Genomic DNA, 18,218 nt, shown 5'->3' with positions numbered 1-18,218 from the left:
TCCCAGGGCTCCGGGGACACAGCCCAGGATCCTGCGCTCCCCTGGGACGGGCGGAGGCAGGGAAGGCACAGAACAGCAAGGAATTTCCTACCTCGGGCCGCCCCAGGCGGAGGCAGAGAGGGCTCAGGACGGTGAGGACTCTTCTGCCGCCGGGTGCCCCCCCCCGCCCCCGGAGCATCTAGGCCAGTGCAAACTGAGAGCTGCAGGTGGTTACTGGGGAAGCTGACACAGAGCTGGAGAACTGGCCTCCGCCAGTGTTGCTGTTTCTCCTGATGTCGCTGGGTTCCTGGGAGGGGCGGGCCGCCAGGGGAAAGAGGCCTCATCGGGTAAACAGCTCCCACTGAGTCCAGCACCCAGCAGGGGACGGGGCAGCTCCCCAGGTACACGCACCTGGGAATTAGCACAGCAGGCCCCTCCCCAGAAGACCAGCTAGAAGGACAAGGAAGAGCAAATTCTTCCCCAAGCAGCGCTAGAAAGCTCCAGGGGAAGTCAAGGGATTTACAGTATATAGAACCAGAGAGTACCCCTCCGGTTTCTTTTTTTCTTCCTTTTGCCAGTACAACTTCTTTTAATAACAGACTGTAAATTTCCAAATTTTTCTCTTTTCCCTCTTTAACTACAGTATTTTAACACTGTTCATTTTTAAGTTTCTCCGTCTTTGACTTTCATATTTCTACCATCACAGGTCTTAGATATATTTTCCACTTCTAAATTTCCTTCAACATACACAGCTAAATTTTGGGACATATACAAGATATGTTTTTTGCTTTACGTTTTTTGTTTCTCTGCCTCATTTTGTTCTACAATGGCAGAAGTTAATACCTTCTAAAACATGACCCGCATGCACCCAGAACCAAGTGGAATACCGTGCTGGTTCATTCTGTGAGATTATTTTCTCTCTTCATTCCCATTCTGCCCCCTCTTTTATCTCATTTATGTTTTGGTGGTCAATGTTGGGGCCATCTACAAATATCACTAGTTTATATAAATTTGGGATTGAGCATATTCTAACATACAGAGAACTTAATATACTCAGAACCAAGAGGATCACCCTCTAGGGCCACTCAGGTAGACTACAATCTCCCTCCGCTACAACTTCGTCACCACCACCATCTCCCAGGACCCTCCCTTTCCTCTTCTTTTTTCTTTTTTCTTTTTTTCTTTTCTCTTTACATTTGCTTTTTTTCTCTTCTTTTTTTTCCTCTTCTTTGGGATTCTTGGCCTTTTATTATTTACTACTTTGTTTTAAATTTTGTTTTTCATTTTAGTGGTCCTTTTGTTTTATTTCGTTCTGATCTTTGTTTTCAATTTCTGGTCTCTGACCTCGCCAGAATCATCTAGGGAGAAATTTACTTGTATAGTGCTTGATATTCTTGACTCAGCCCACTCATACAGCCACTCTGCACTGAGCAAAATGACTAAAAGAAAGAACTCACCACAAAAGAAAGAATCAGAAACAGTACTCTCTGCCACAGAGTTACAGAATTTGGACTACAATTCAATGTCAGAGAGCCAATTCAGAAGCACAATTATAAAGCTACTGGGGCTCTGGAAAAAAGCATAAAGGATTCAAGAGGCCTCATGACTGCAGAATTTAGATCTAATCAGGCCAAAATTAAAAATCAATTAAATGAGATGCAATTCAAACTGGAGGTCCTAACGACGAAGGTTAATGAGGTAGAAAAAAAGAGTGACATAGAATACAAGTTGATGGTAAGGAAGGGAGCTGAGGAAAAAACAGAAAAAAAAACAATTAAAAGACCATGAGGAAAGGTTATGGGAAATAAATGAGAGCCTCAGAAGGAAAAATATACGTTCAATGGGGTTTCAGAGAGCGCCGAGAGAGACAGAGGCTTAGAAAGCATATTTGAACAAATCATAGCTGAGAACTTCCCTAATTTGGGGAGAAAAACAGGCATTCAGATAGATACAGGAAATAGAGAGATCCACCCCCCTAAAATCAATAAAAACCATTGAACACCTTGAAATTTAATAGTGAAACATGCAAATTCCAAAATTAAGGAGAAAACGTTAAGCAGCAAGAAACAAGACATCCCTAACTTATATGGGGAGAAATATCAGATTAACCACAGACCTCTCCACAGAGACCTGGCAGGCCAGAAAGGGCTGGCAGGATATATTCATGGTTCAAATGAGAACATGCAGCCAAGGATGCTATATCCAGCAAGGCTCTCATTCAGAATAGAAGGAGAGATAAAGACCTTCCAAGATAGGCATAAACTGAAAGAATATGTGACCACCAAGCCAGCTCTGCAAAAAATATTAAGGGGTACTCTGTAAAAGAAAGAGGAAGTTGGGATCCCTGGGTGGCGCAGCGGTTTGGCGCCTGCCTTTGGCCCAGGGTGTGATCCTGGAGATCCGGGATCGAATCCCACGTCGGGCTCCCGGTGCATGGAGCCTGCTTCTCCCTCTGCCTATGTCTCTGCCTCTCTCTGTCTCTCTCTGTGTGTGACTATCATAATAAAAAAAATTTAAAAAAAAAAGAAAGAGGAAGGCCAAAGAAATAATCCACTAAAACAGGGACTGAATAGATATTATGATGACACTAAATTCATATCTTTCAACAGTAACTCTGAACATGAATGGACTTAATGATCCCATCAAAAGATGCAGGGTTTTGGACTGGATAATGAAGCAAGACCCATCTATTTGCTGTCTACAAAGACTAATTTTAGACCTAAGGACACCTCCAGCCTTAAAATGAAAGGTTGGAAAACAACTTACCATTCAAATGGTCCTCAAAAGGAAGCTGGGGTAGCCATCCTCATGTCAGATAAATTAATGTTTATCCCAAAGACTGTAGTAAGAGACGAGAGGGACACTATATCATATTTAAAGGGTCTATTCAACAAGAAGACCTAACAATCATGAATATTTATGCCCCTAATGTGGGAGTTACCAAGTATACCAATCAATTAATAACAAAAGTAAGACATATTTAGATAATAATACAATAATAGTAGGAGACTTCAACACTGCACTTTCTGCAAATGACATATCTTCTAAGCACAACATCACCAAAGAAAAAAGAGCTTTAAATGATACACTGGACCAGATGGATATCACAGATATTTACAGAAGTTTACATCCAAATGCAACTGAATACACATTCTCCTCAAGTGCACATGGAACTTTCTCCAGAATAGACCACATACTGGATCACAAATCAGGTCTTAACCAATACCAAAAGATTGATATTGCCCTCTGCATATTTTCAGACTATAGTGCTGTGAAAAATGAACTCAATCAGAGAACAAATTTGAAAGAAACTCAAACACATGTAGGTTAAAGAGCATCCTGCTAAAAGATGAATGGGTCAAATAGGAAATTAGAGAAGAATTTAAAAGTTTCATGGACTCTAATGAGAATGAAGATACAACCATTCAAAATCTTTGGGATACAGCAAAAGCAGTCCTAAGAGGGAAATACATCCCAATAAAAGCATCTCTCAAAAAATTGGAAAAAACTCAAATACTCAAGCTAACCTTGCACCAAAAGGAACTGGAGAAAGAACAGCAAATAAAATCTACACCCAGCAGAAAAATAGAGTTAATAAAGATTCGAGCAGAACTCAATGAAATAGAGACCTGAAGAATTGTAGAACAGATCGACAAAACCAAAAATTGATTCTTTGTAAGAATTAATAACATAGATAAATCATAAGTGAGCCTTATTAAAACAAAAGAGAAAAACTCTAATTAATAAAATCACGAATTAAAAAGGAGAGATCACAACCATACGAAAGAAATAAAAACGATTTTAAAAACATATCATGAGTGGCTATACACCAATAAATTAGGCAATCTAGAAGAAATGGACACATTTCTGGAAAAAACACAAATTACCAAAACTAGAACAGGAAGAAATAGAAAACCTGAGCAGGCCAATAGCCAGGGAGGAGATTGAAGCAGTCATTAAACACTTCCCAAGACACAAAAGTCCAGGGCCAGATGGCTTCCCAGGAGAATGCTGTCAAACGTTTAAGGAAGAAACAATACCTATTCTACTAAAGCAGTTCCGAAAGATAGAAAGAGACAAAATACTTAGAAACTCGTTTTTGAGGCCAGCATCACCCTAATTCCAAAACCAGACAAAACCCCACGAAAAAGGAGAAATATAGACCAATATCCCTGATGAACTCGGATGCAAAAATTCTCACCAAGATATGAGTCAACAGGATCCATCAGCATATTAAGAAGATTATTCACCATGACCAAGTGGGATTTATCCCCGGCATACAAGGCTGGTTCAACACTGTAAAACAATCAATGTGATTCATCATATCAGCAAGAGAAAAACAAGAACCATAGGATCCTCTCAAGAGATGCAGAGAAAGCATTTGACAAAATACAGCATCCATTCCTGATCAAAGCTCTTCAGAATGTAGGGACAGAGGGAACATTCCTCAGCATCTTAAAAGCCATCTACAAAAAGCCCACAGGATAATATCCTTCTCAATGGGGAAACACTGGGAACGTTTCCACTAAGATCAGGAACAAGACAGGACACCTTCACCACTGTTATTCAGCATAGTACTAGAAGTTGTAGCCTCAGCAATTAGACAACAAAAAGAAATAAAAGGCATTCAAATTGGCAAAGAAGGAGTCATTCCCTCCCTCTTTGTAGATGACATGATACTCTACGTAGAAAACCCAAAAGACTCCACCCCAAGATTGCTAGAACTCATACAGCAATTTGGCAGCGTGGCAGTATACAAAATCAATGCCCAGAAATCAGTGGTATTTCTATACATGAAAAATGAGACTGAAGAAAGAGAAATTAAGGAGTTAATCCCATTTACAATTTTACCCAAAAGTGTAAGATACCTAGGAATAAACCTAACCAAAGAGGTAAAGGATCTATACCCTAAAAACTACAGAACACTTGTGAAAGAAATGGAAGAAGACACAGACAGATGGAAAAGTATTCCATGCTCATGGATTGGAAGAATTAATATTGTGAAAATGTCAATGCTACCCAGGGCAATTTACACATTTAATGCAATCCCTATCAAAATACCATGGACTTTCGTCAGAGAGTTGGAACAAATCATCTTAAGATTGTGTGGGATCAGAAAAGACCCCAAACAGCCAGGGTAATATTGAAAAAGAAAACCAGGGATCCCTGGGTGGCGCAGCGGTTTGGCGCCTGCCTTTGGCCCGGGCGTGATCCTGGAGACCCGGGATCGAATCCCACATCGGGCTCCCGGTGCATGGAGCCTGCTTCTCCCTCTGCCTCTCTCTCTCTCTCTCTCTGTGTGACTATCATAAATAAATAAAGAAAAAAAAATATTAAAAAAAAGAAAAGAAAACCAGAGCCGAGGGCATCACAATGCCAGATTTCAGGTTGTACTACAAAGCTGTGGTCATCAAGACAGTGTGGTACTGGCACAAAAACAGACACATAGATCAATGGAACAGAATCTAGAATCCAGAAGTGGACCTTTATGGTTAACTAATATTCAACAAAGCAGGAAAGACTATCTGCTGGAAAAAGGACTGTCTCTTCAATAAATGGTGCTGGGAAAGTTGGACAGCCATGTGCAGAAGAATGAAACAAGACCACTCTCTTTCACCACACAAAGATAAACTCAAAATGATGAAAGGTCTAAATGTGAGACAAGAATCCATCAAAATCCTACTGGAGAAAACAGGCAACACCCTTTTTTAACTTGGCCACAGTAACTTCTTGCAAGATACGTCTAAGATGGCGAGGGAGACAAAAGCAGAAATGAACTATTGGGACTTAATCAAGATAAAAAGCCTCTGTACTGCAAAAGAAACAGTCAACAAAACTAAAAGACAATCCACAGAATGGAAGAAGATATTTGCAAATGACATATCAGATAAAGGACTAGTAACTCAACACCCAAGAAACAAACAATCCAATCATGAAAAGGGCAAAAACATGGACAGAAATTTCATCAAAGAAAACATACACATGGGCAACAAGCACATGAGAAAATGCTCTGCGTCACTGGCCATCAGGGAAATACAAATCAAAACCACAATGAGATACCACCTCACACCAGTGAGAATGGGGAAAATTAGCAAGACAGGAAACAACAAATGTTGGAGAAGATGTGGAGAAAGGGGAACCCTCTTGCACTGTTGGTGGGAATGTGAACTGGAGCAGCCACTCTGGAAAACTGTGTGGAGGTTCCTCAAAGAGTTAAAAATAGACCTGCTCTATGACCCAGCAATTGCACTACTTGGGATTGACCCCAAAGTTACAGGGAAAGACAGAGACACCTGCACCCCAATGTGCACAACAGCAATGTCCACAATAGCCAAATTGTGGAAGGAGTTTGGTGTCGGTTGACAGATGGATGGATAAAGAAGATGTGGTCTATACATACAATGGAATATTTCTCAGCCATTAGAAATGACAAATACCCACCATTTGCTTCAACGTGGATGGAACTGGAGGGTATTATGCTGAGTGAAGTAAGTCAATCGGAGAAGGACAAACATTACATGATTTCATTTATATGGGGAATATAAAAATTAGTGAAAGGGATTAAAGGGGAAAGGAGGGAAAATGAGTTGGAAATATCAGAGAAAAGGGCAAGACGGCGGAAGAGTAGGGTCCCCAAATCACCTGTCCCCACCAAATTACCTAGATAACCTTCAACTCGTCCTGAAAATCTACGAATTCGGCCTGAGATTTAAAGAGAGAACAGCTGGAACGCTACAGTGAGAAGAGTTCGCGCTTCTGTCAAGGTAGGAAGACGGGGAAAAAGAAATAAAGAATCAAAAGGCATCCAAGGGGGAGGGGCCCGCGAGGAGCCGGGCTGAGGCCGGGGCGAGTGTCCCCAGGACAGGAGAGCCCCGTCCCGGAGACGCAGGAGCTGCACCGACCTTCCCGGGGGAAAGGGGCTCGCGGGGAGGTGGAGCAGGACCCAGGAGGGCGGGGATGCCCTCGGGCTCCCGGGGACACTAACAGACACCTGCGCCCCGGAGATGCGCCGAGCTCCCTAAGGGCTGCAGCGCGCACGGCGGGACCCGGATCAGCTCGGAGGGGGGAGGGGGGCGGAGGAAGAGGCTCTGCAGGGGGGCTGCGGGCGGGAGCAGCTCGGGGGGCTCGGGGGCGGCTCCGCGGAGGCGGCTGCGGGGCGGGAGCAGCTCCGGGGGGGCTCGGGCGGCGACTCCGGGGAGGGGGCTGCGGGGCGGGGACAGCTGGGGGGGCTCGGGGGCGACTCCGGGGAGGGGGCTGGGGGGGAGCAGCTTGGGGGGCGCTCGGGGCCGGCTCCGCGGAGGGGGCTGCAGGGCGGGAGCAGCTCGGGGGCCCGGGGGCGGCTCCGCGGAGGGGGCTGCGGGGCGGGAGCACGAATCCACCAGCGCAGGCCCCGGAGCACTGGCGCCGGGACACAGCCCAGGATCCGCTCCCCCGGGACAGGCAGAGGCCGGGAGGGCCCAGGACAGCAAGGACGCTCCTGCCCCGAGCTGAGCAGATCAGCGGCCCCGCCCCGGAGCCTCCAGGCCCTGCAGACGGAGAGCTCCGGAGTTACTGCGGGAGCTGACTCCAGGACTCCAGAGCTGACCCCGCCACTGGGGTTGTTCCTTCTGGGGCCTCACGGGGTAAACAACCCCCACTGAGCCTCAAAGTGGCCTCACCAGATAAACAGCTTAAACATCACTCACTGAGCCCTGCACCAGGCAGGGGGCTGAGTAGCTCCCCCAAGTGCTAACACCTGAAAATCAAAACAGCAGGCCCCTGCCCAGAAGACCAACTAGAGGGACAGGGGAAAAGCAAATTATTGAGCAAGCAGCACTGGAAAGTTCCAGAGGAAGTCGAGGGACTTACAGTATACAGAATCAGAAGATATACCCCCTTGTTTTGTTGTTGTGTTGTTGTTGTTGTTTTATTTCTGTTTGCTTCCCCCCCTTTTTCTTTTTTCTTTTCTTCTTTTATCTTTTTTTATCGTTTTTTTTCTTCTTTTTATTTCCTTCTTTCTTTCTCTCTTTTTCTCCTTTTCCCAAAAAACTTGCTTTTGGCCACTCTGCAGTGAGCAAAATGACTAGAAGGAAAAGCTCACCTCAAAAGAAAGAATCAGAAACAGTCCTCTCTCCCACAGATACAAAATCTGGATTACAATTCAATGTCAGAAAGCCAATTCAGAAGCACTATTACAAAGCTACTGGTGACTCTAAAAAAAGCATAAAGGACTCAAGAGACTTCATGACTGCGGAATTTAGATCTAATCAGGCTGAAATTAAAAATCAATTGAATGAGATGCAATCCACAATAGAGGTCCTAATGACGAGGATTAACGATGTGGAAGAACACGTGAGTCTTTGATGGCAAAGAGGGAAACTGAGGAAAAAAGAGACAAACAAAGATCATGATGATAGATTAAGAGAAATAAGTGACAGCCTCAGGAAGAAAAATCTACATTTAATTTGGGTTCCTGAGGGTGCCAAAAGGACAGAGGTCCAGAATATGTATTTGAACAAATCGTAGCTGAAAACTTTCCTAATCTGGGAAGGGAAACAGGCATTCACATCCAGGAAACAGAGAGATCCCCCCTAAAATCATAAAAACACTCAACACCTCGACATTTAATAGTGCAGCTTGCAAATTCCAAAGTAAAGAGAAGATCCTTAAAGCAGCAAGAGACGAGATCCATAACTTATATGGGGAGAATATAGATTAACAGCATACTTCTCCACAGAGAGCTGGCAGGCCAGAAAGGGCTGGCAGGATATATTCAGGGTCCTAAAGAGAAAAACATGCAGCCAAAATACTTCATCCAGCAAGGCTCTCATTCAGAATAGAAGGAGAGATGAAGAGCTTCCAAGACAGGCAGGAACGGAAAGAATATGTGACCTTCAAACCAGAACTGCAAGAAATTTTAAGGAGGACTCTTAATATGCCCCTTTAAGAAGTCCAATGGAACAATCCACAAAAACAGGCACGGAATAGGTATCATGATGACACTAAACTCATATCTTCAATAGTAACTCTGAACGTGAACGGGCTTAATAACCCCATCAAAAGGCGCAGGTTTCAGACTGGATAAAAAAGCAGGACCTATCGAATTGCTGTCTACAAGAGACTCATTTTAGACAGAAGGACACCTACAACCCGAAAATAAAAGGTTGGAGAACCATTTACCATTCAAATGGTCCTCAAAAGAAAGCAGGGGTAGCCATCCTATATCAGATAAACTAAAATTTACCCCGAAGACTGTAGTGAGAGATGAAGAGGGATAGATACTATGTCATACTTAAAGGATCTATCCAACAAGAGGACTTAACAATCCTCAATATATATGCCCCGAATGTGGGAGCTGCCAAATATTTAAACCAATTAATAACCAAATGAAGAAATACTTAGATAATAATACACTTATCCTTGGTAACTTCAATCTAGCTCTTTCTACCCTCGATAGGTCGTCTAAGCACAACATCTCCAAAGAAACGAGAGCTTTAAATGATACACTGGACCAGATGGATTTCACAGAATCTATAGAACTTTACATCCAAACTCAACTGAATACACATTCTTCTCAAGTGCACATGGAACTTTCTCCAGAATAGACCAATACTGGGTCACAAATCGGGTCTGAACCAATACCAAAAGATTGGGATCTTCCCCTGCATATTCTCAGACCATACTGCCTTGAAATTAGAACTAAATCACAACAAGAAGTTTGGAAGGACTTCAAACACGGGAGGTTAAGGACCATCTGCTAAAAGATGAAAGGGTCAACCAGGAAATAGAGAAGAATTAAAAAGATTCATGGAAACTAATGAGAATGAAGATACAACCATTCAAAATCTTTGGGACAGCAAAAGCAGTCCTGAGGGGGAAAACTCGCAATACAAGCATCCATCCAAAAAACTGGAAAGAACTCAAATACAAAAGCTAACCTTACACCTAAAGGAGCTAGAGAAAAAACAGCAAATAGATCCTACACCCAGCAGAAGAAGAGAGTTAATAAAATTCGAGCAGACCAGAGGAACTGTGGAACAGATCAACAAAACCAGGAGTTGGTTCTTTGAACGAATTAAAAGACAGACATTAGCCAGCCTTATTAAAAAGAAGAGAGAGGAGACTCAAATTAATAAAATCATAATGAGAAGGAGAGATCACTACCAACACCAAGGAAATACAATTTTAAAAACATATTATGAACAGCTATATGCCAATAAATTAGGCAATCTAGAAGAAATGGACGCATTCTGGAAAACCACAAACTACCAAAACTGGAACAGGAAGAAATAGAAAACCTGAACAGCCAATAACCAGGGAGGAAATTGAAGCAGTCATCAAAAACCTCCTAAGACACAAAAGTCCAGGGCCAGATGGCTTCCCTGGGAATCCTATCAAACGTTTAAAGAAGAAACCATACCTATTCTACTAAACGCTGTTTGGAAAGATAGAAAAGAGATGGAGTACTTCCAAACTCATTCTATGAGGCCAGCATCACCTTAATTCCAAAACCAGACAAAGACCCCACCAAAAAGGAGAATTATAGACCATATCCCTGATGAACATGGATGCAAAAATTCTCAACAAGATACTACCAATAGGATACAACAGTACATTAAGAAATTATTCACCATGACCAAGTAGGATTTATCCCGGGCAAGGCTGGTTCAACACTTGTAAAACAATCAATGTGATTCATCATATCAGCAAGAGAAAAAAAAGAACCATGATCCTTCATAGATGCAGAGAAAGCATTTGACAAAATACAGCATCCATTCCTGATCAAAACTCTTCAGAGTGTAGGGATAGAGGGAACATTCCTCAACATCTTAAAAGCCATCTACGAAAAGCCCACAGCAAATATCATTCTCAATGGGGAAGCATGGGAGCCTTTCCCCTAAGATCAGGAACAAACAGGGATGTCCACTCTCACCACTGCTATTCAACATAGTACAGAAGTCCTAGCTCAGCAATCAGACAACAAAAAGACATAAAGGCATTCAAATTGGCAAAGAAGAAGTCAAATTCTCTTCTTCACCGATGACATGATGCTGTACATATAAAACCCAAAATACTCCCCAAGATTGCTAGAACTCATAAGTAATTCAAAGTGTAGGAGGATACAAAATCAATGCCCAGAAGTCAGTATCATTTCTATAGACTAACAATGAGACTGAGAAGAAGCGAAATTAAGGAGTCAATCCCATTTAAATTGCACCCAAAAGCATAAGATACCTAGGAATAAACCTAACCAAAGAGTAAAGGATCTATACTCTAAAACTATAGAAACTTCTGAAATTGAGGAAGACACAAAGAGATGGAAAAATATTCCATGCTCATGGATTGGAAGAATTAATATTGTGAAATGTCAATGTTACCCGGGCAATTTACAGGTTTAATGCAATCCCTATCAAAATACATGGACTTTCTTCAGAGAGATAGACAAATTATTTTAAGATTTGTGTGGAATCAGAAAAGACCCTGAATAGCCAGGGGAATTTAAAAAGAAACCATATCTGGGGGCATCACAATGCCAGATTTCAGGTTGTACTACAAAGCTGTGGTCATCAAGACAGTGTGGTACTGGCAAAAAACAGACACATAGATCAATGGAACAGAATAGAGAACCCAGAAGTGGACCCTCAACTTATGGTCAACTAATTTGACAAAGGAGGAAAGACTATCCACTGGAAGAAAGACAGCCTCTTCAATACATGGTGCTGGAAAATTGGACATCATCCACATGCAGAAGATGAAACTAGACCACTCTCTTGCACCATACACAAAGATAAACTCAAAAGGATGAAAGATCTAAATGTGAGACAAGATTCCATCAAAATCCTAGAGGAGAACACAGGCAACACCCTTTTTGAACTTGGCCACAGTAACTTCTTGCAAGATACATGCAGGAAGGCAAAAGAAACGAAAGCAAAAATGAACTATTGGGACTTCATCAAGATAAGAAGCTTTTGCACAGCAAAGGATACAGTCAACAAAACTAAAAGACAACCTACAGAATGGGAGAAGATATTTGCAAATGACGTATCAGATAAAGGGCTAGTTTCCAAATCTATGAAGAACTTATTATCAACAGAAAAGAAACAAACAATCCAATCATGAAATGGGCAAAAGATGAACAGAAATCTCACAGAGGAAGACATAGACATGGCCAAGATGCACATGAGAAAATGCTCTGCATCACTTGCCATCAGGGAAATACAAATCAAAACCACAATCAAAGACCACCTCACACCAGTGAGAATGGGGAAAATTAACAAGGCAGGAAACAACAAATGTTGGAGAGGATGTGGAGAATGGGGAACCCTCTTGCTCTTTGGGTGGGAATGTGAACTGGAGCAGCCACTCTGGAAAACTGTGTGGAGGTTCTCAAAGAGTTAAAAATAGATCTGCCCTGCGACCCAGCAATTGCACTGTTGGGGATTTACCCCCAAAGATACAGATGCAATGAAATGCCGGGACACCTGCACCCCCATGTTTCTAGCAGCAATGTCCACAATAGCCAAGCTGTGGAAGGAGCCTCGGTGTCCATCGAAAGATGAATGGATAAAGAAGATGTGGTTTGTGTATACAATGGAATATTACTCAGCCATTAGAAATAGAAATACCCACCATTTGCTTTGAAGTGGATGGAACTGGAAGGTATTATGCTGAGTGAAGGAAGTCAATCAGAGAAGGACAAAAATTATATGGTCACATTCATTTGGGGAATATAAATAATAGTGAAAGGGAATAAAGGGGAAAGGAGAAAAAATAAGTGCAAAAGATCAGAAAGGGAGAAAGAACATGGAAGACTCCTAACTCTAGGAAACGAATTAGGGCTGGTGGAAGGGGAGGAGGGTGGGGTGTGGGGGTGCCTGGGTGGCAGGCACTGAGTTGGGCACTTGACTGGATTAGCACTGGGTGTTATTCTGTATGTTCACAAATTGAACACCAATAAAAAATAAATTTATTATTAAAAAAACACAGACTGCAAAAATGAACTATTGGGACATAATCAAAACTTAATCAAGATAGAAGCCCCTGCACCGCAAAAGAAACAGTTAACAATACTAAAAGACAGCCTACAGAAGGGATAAGATATTTGCAAATGACGTTCAGATAAAGGGCTAGTATCCAAGATCTATAAAGAACTTACTAAACTCAACACCCAAGAAAGAAACAATCCAATTATGAAATGGGCAAAAGAAATGAACAGAAATCTCACAGAGGAAGACATAGACATGGCCAACATGCACATGAGAAAATGCTCTGCATCACTTGCCATCAGGGAAATACAAATCAAAACCACAGTGAGACCACCTCACACCAGTGAGAATGGGGAAAATTAACAAGGCAGGAAACAACAAATGTTGGAGAGGATGTGGAGAAACGGGAACCCTCTTGCACTGTTGGTGGGAATGTGAACTGGCGCAGCCACTCTGGAAAACTGTGTGGAGGTTCCTCAAAGAGTTAAAATAGACCTGCCCTACGACCCAGCAATTGCACTGTTGGGGATTTACCCCAAAGATTCAGATGCAATGAAACGCCAGGACACCTGCACCCCGATGATTATAGCAGCATTGCCCACAATAGCCAAACTGTGGAAGGAGCCTCAGTGTCCATTGAAAGATGAATGGATAAAGAAGCTGTGGTTTATGTATACAATGGAATATTACTCAGCCATTAGAAATGACAAATACCCACCATTTGCTTCAACGTGGATGGAACTGGAGGGTATTATGTTGAATGAAATAAGTCAATCGGAGAAGGACAAGAATTATATGGTCTCATTCATTTGGGGAATATAAATTTTAGTTAAAGGAATAAAGGGGAAGGGAGAAAAAATAAGTGGGAAATATCATAAAGGGATAAAGAACATGGCAGACTCCTAACTCTGGGAAACAAACTAGGGGTGGTGGAAGGGGAGAAGGGAGAGGGTATGGGTGCCTGGGTGGCAGGCACTGAGTTGGGCACTTGACTGGATTAGCACTGGGTGTTATTCTGTATGTTGGCAAATTGAACACCAATAACAAATAAATTTATTATTTAAAAAAAGGAAATATCAGAGAAGGTGACAGAACATGAGAGACTCCTGACTCTGGGAGGACAAACAAGGGGTAGTGGAAGGGGAGGTGGGCAGGGGAATGCCGTGACTGGGTGATGGGCACTGAGAGGTCACTTGACGGGATGAGCACTGGGTGCTATATGCTATATGTTGGCAAATTGAACTCCAATAAAAAAAATACAACAAAAAGAAGGTAGATTCAGGAATGCCTGATGACTTTTAGCTAAGCATCTTCTTTGGTTCAGGTCATGATTTCAGGGTCTTGAGATCGAGCCCCATTGGGCTCCCTGCTCAGTGGGGAGTCTGCTTCTCCCTCTATCTCTGTACCTCTCCACTGCTCATGCTCACTCGCTCTCTCAAATCTTTTTTTAAAAAAAGGATTCATCACAAAGATCTACCAAAAATTGCTACAAGAATATGAGTGTATATGTGGCATTTTTAAAGAATCTTAAAATAAGTAGGCATTAATACAACTTTATCAGAGTTATTAGTTTCTAAATCAATAGTTTAGTTTGTTTAAAGAACAGAAAGATTTCGTTTCTAGACTATATGATCTCTAGATCCCAAAATTTCTAAAATGCCTCAGCTGTTCAGACTTAGAAACCATGATCCAGAAACAGATAAAGGAATGCAGTAATATTCACATATGAGATTCTTTAAGGTTACTTAAGATAACAGCCAATTCTTGGTAGCAACAAGATAAGTTATGGTGAACACCTTTTAGAGTGTTCATTAGAGTTGAAAGGCAATACAGAGAGGGAAATACTGTTTTATTGTTGATTTTTTAGTAAGTTATATAAATAAAAGCCTTGAATGAGACCATGTTTGAGTGATGAAGTAATCGTGCAGTTGTAAAATAACCAGAAATTTCTTGTTAGCCTGCAAATAAAGAACTTGGAAACAACATATAATCATATGAAACCGATACCAAATGAAGAAAATAATGACCTCAGTTGTGTTACTTCTGCTATTATCAAGTCATAAATAGCAGGCCAGAGGAATAGTCTATTAATGAAAAGCTCAAGAATCCAATTTAGTAAGTAAGCCTAGATGTTTTTTTTTTTAAATCTAAAGTGAAGAGAAAAGAGCTCACTATGTGAGGTGTTGGGTGTGTTAATTATCTTGATCTTGGTCATAACTTCACAGTGAATGTGTATATCAAATTATCACAATGTACACTTTAAATGTATACAATTATATTTGACAATTATTCCTCAATAAAGTTGGGGAAGGCGAGTGTGGAAATTTGATTCTCACCTTGAATCTACCGTTTAACATCTCTGTGCCTGACTATTATCATTGATAAAATAAATAGGTGGGGACAAATGATCTCAAATTCCAGTTCAAAATTCCACAATTCCATTATATAATCAACAGTTCTCTAGGTAACCAAAGGAATGAGTTAATAGGAATCAAACTGATCCTTAGAGGATAAAAGTCAAATTGCCATATGTCAATTGCCATATGGCAGTTTGGTAGATAGTTTGAGTAAAGGCCGTTAACCAATTCAAAGCAATGAAAATACAACAGTGAAAAGAAATAGCATGCCAATTTCCAATACTAAATTGTCGAACACATTCTCTGTTTGGCACCTTTTGAGGGATAAGACAATTGGAAGTGGTGGATTAAGGTGATAACTTTGGTTTGAGACATTTCCCTATAATTAAAGAGGGGTGAACAGGAAGCATTTTCAATTTTAATTATCCCCCAAAACCAAAATAAAAAAGTACTTGCTACACAGTGTTTTCATAAATATATAATAACATAATTTATATAAAACATCCAGCATAGGGTTCTGAAACACAGAAGTCCTAACATTAGCTCCCTTTATCATTAATTAGGGTACTCAGAGATACACATAGACATGGTTGTTGCCTAAATGTAACCTAGTACATAAAATTAATAGGGATATAAAATGTTGATCACTTTCTTTTTTCTGTGATTATTGAGTGTAGAGCTCAGATTTTTTTTATCTTTAGAGTATTTAGAGTATCTTCAGAGTATCTTCCTGTAATTCACAAGCTGATGACAGAGTTTTTTCATTGCCACCTTCATCTCTTTGTTCCTGAATGTGTAGATGACCGGATTCAGAAAAGAGGTGAGAACTGCATCAAAGATAGCAAGAAATTTGTCCAAGTGTGATGAGAGAAAGGGCCATGTGTAGAAGAAGATTAATGGCCCAAAGAATAAAACCACCACAGTGACATGAGCTGACAAAGTGGAGAGGGGCTTGGATAACCCACCTGAAGAGTGCTTCCATACTATGGTCAGAATGATGATGTAAGAAATAATCAGTATAAAGAAGGAACCCACAGAGATGAGTCCACTGTTGGCTGTGACCATGAACTCCAATCTATTGGTCTCCGTGCAAGCAAGTTTAATGAGTTGAGGAAGGTCACAATAAAAGCTGTCCAATACATTAGGACCACAGAAGGGCAAGTCTACAACAAAAGCCAGTTGGGCCACGGAGTGAATGAGGCCGAGAACCAAGGCTGCCACCAAAATCAAAATGCACGTTCATGGGCTCATGATGGTCAGGTAGTGCAGAGGCTTACATATGGCAACATATCTGTCAAAGGCCATGGCAATGAGCAGCACCTTTTCTGACCCCCAATAGCATGAATAAAGAAGGTATACAACCTCCAAAAGAGATGGTTTTGTGTTTTCTGAAAAGGTCATAAACCATTTTGGGGGCTGCAATAGAGCAAATCCCCACATCAAGAAAGGAGAGGTTTGCCAGCTGGAAGTACATAGGAGAGTGCAATGTAAGGTCAACTCTCACAGAGAACATGATAAGGAGGTTTCCCATTAGGCTTGCCATGTAGAACACAGAGAAAATGAGGAAAAGAAGAAGCTGGATCTCCCATGAATTGGAGAGTCCCAGGAACACAAACTCAGATACCACAGATTCGTTGGCTCCATCCATTGCCTCTGCAAGCAGAGGTGACACTAATTTTACCTGAAAAAGGGGAGTAAAGAGAAAATCAACTTTGTGGGGAATCACTGACTGCGTGAATTTCATATCATAAATTTTACTTCACAAAGTCAAAACACATCTAATATAATCCCTTAAACTGTAGTTGCAGAAAATAGGCAGTAACTCACTTTTACAAAGCACTGCTTCCAACTCCCTAGTCTCCTTAAAATTCCCTAGATTTTGATATGAGAAGATTAAGCAAAACTTTCTGCTGAATCAGAAGGGTTATTGAGAGGCAAACCAGAATGCCCTGGAATAACATAGGAGAAGAAAGAAGAAATGACATGAGCTCATTGATTTCTCCCTCACAGTTTGTTACTCCTGCCCATGGAGTTTCTCAAAACTCAGGCAATTTATGATGCTCTTCATTTTCCTTACCCCTTTGTTTGCCATCTATATGCAATGCTGTCAATCCTATTAATGCTCTCTTATGTTTAGCCTCATGCTTTTGCAATTGATCAAATTATAGTCAACTTTTCCTCCTCAAGAGAAAAGATAATGTAGAAACTCTAAAGGTATCCAGCTATTGTAGCACATCTCAAGGAGTGGAAGTGATCACAGAGCTTCAGCTATGAAAGCATATAATAAAGTAAGAACAAGCCAGAAGAGAGATTTTGCTGGCAGAATCTAAACGCAGTTGAGATAATGCGACATAGAAAAAAAGATTCTATGTGATTTGTACTTGTTGATCATTGCCCGTGTCATGTTCACTTTTCATGGTTCATGGAATGGCCAGAAGAACATAGCACTTGGAATCAGAAAAGCTGTGATCAGATCCTAGCCCTAAGTCTGTGGAAACTTAAGTTCTTTCTCCCACCCCTTCTGCAACTTGATTCACTTCTTTTTTTTTTTTTAAGGATTTTATTTATTCATGAGAGAGAGAGAGAGAGGCAGAGATGCAGGCAGAGGAGAAGCAGACTCCATGCAGGGAGCCTGATGTGGAACTTGATCCCGGGACTCCAGGATCATGCCCTGGGCTAAAGGCAGGTGCCAAACCGCTGAGCCATGCAGAGATCCCCTGATTCACTTTTGAACTCGGTTTCATCATCTACAAAATAAAGGGGGCTGAGGTGACTGATGTTAAGTAATTTTTCCAAGTCTAACATTTCTATGATTTCATAACACAACCACCTCAGAATGTAGTAAAGTCCACCATATGTTGGTATTTTCTGCATTGGACTGCTACCATATTCACCATCTTTTCCCTCATCTGCAGTT

The 18,218-nt window shown here is 41.4% G+C and overlaps 1 pseudogene; it reads right to left on the bottom strand.

Annotated features, from left to right (window-relative positions):
* Positions 1–16,018: 16,018 nt before the first annotated feature.
* LOC119877732 lies at positions 16,019–16,949 on the bottom strand (annotated as a pseudogene).
* Between the last annotated feature and the right edge of the window lie 1,269 nt (positions 16,950–18,218).

The sequence above is a fragment of the Canis lupus genome, chromosome 30 (genome assembly GCF_011100685.1).
Source record: "Canis lupus familiaris isolate Mischka breed German Shepherd chromosome 30, alternate assembly UU_Cfam_GSD_1.0, whole genome shotgun sequence".
NCBI classification, from domain to species: Eukaryota; Metazoa; Chordata; class Mammalia; order Carnivora; family Canidae; genus Canis; species Canis lupus.
This window is presented reverse-complemented; position numbering and strand designations above follow the sequence as displayed.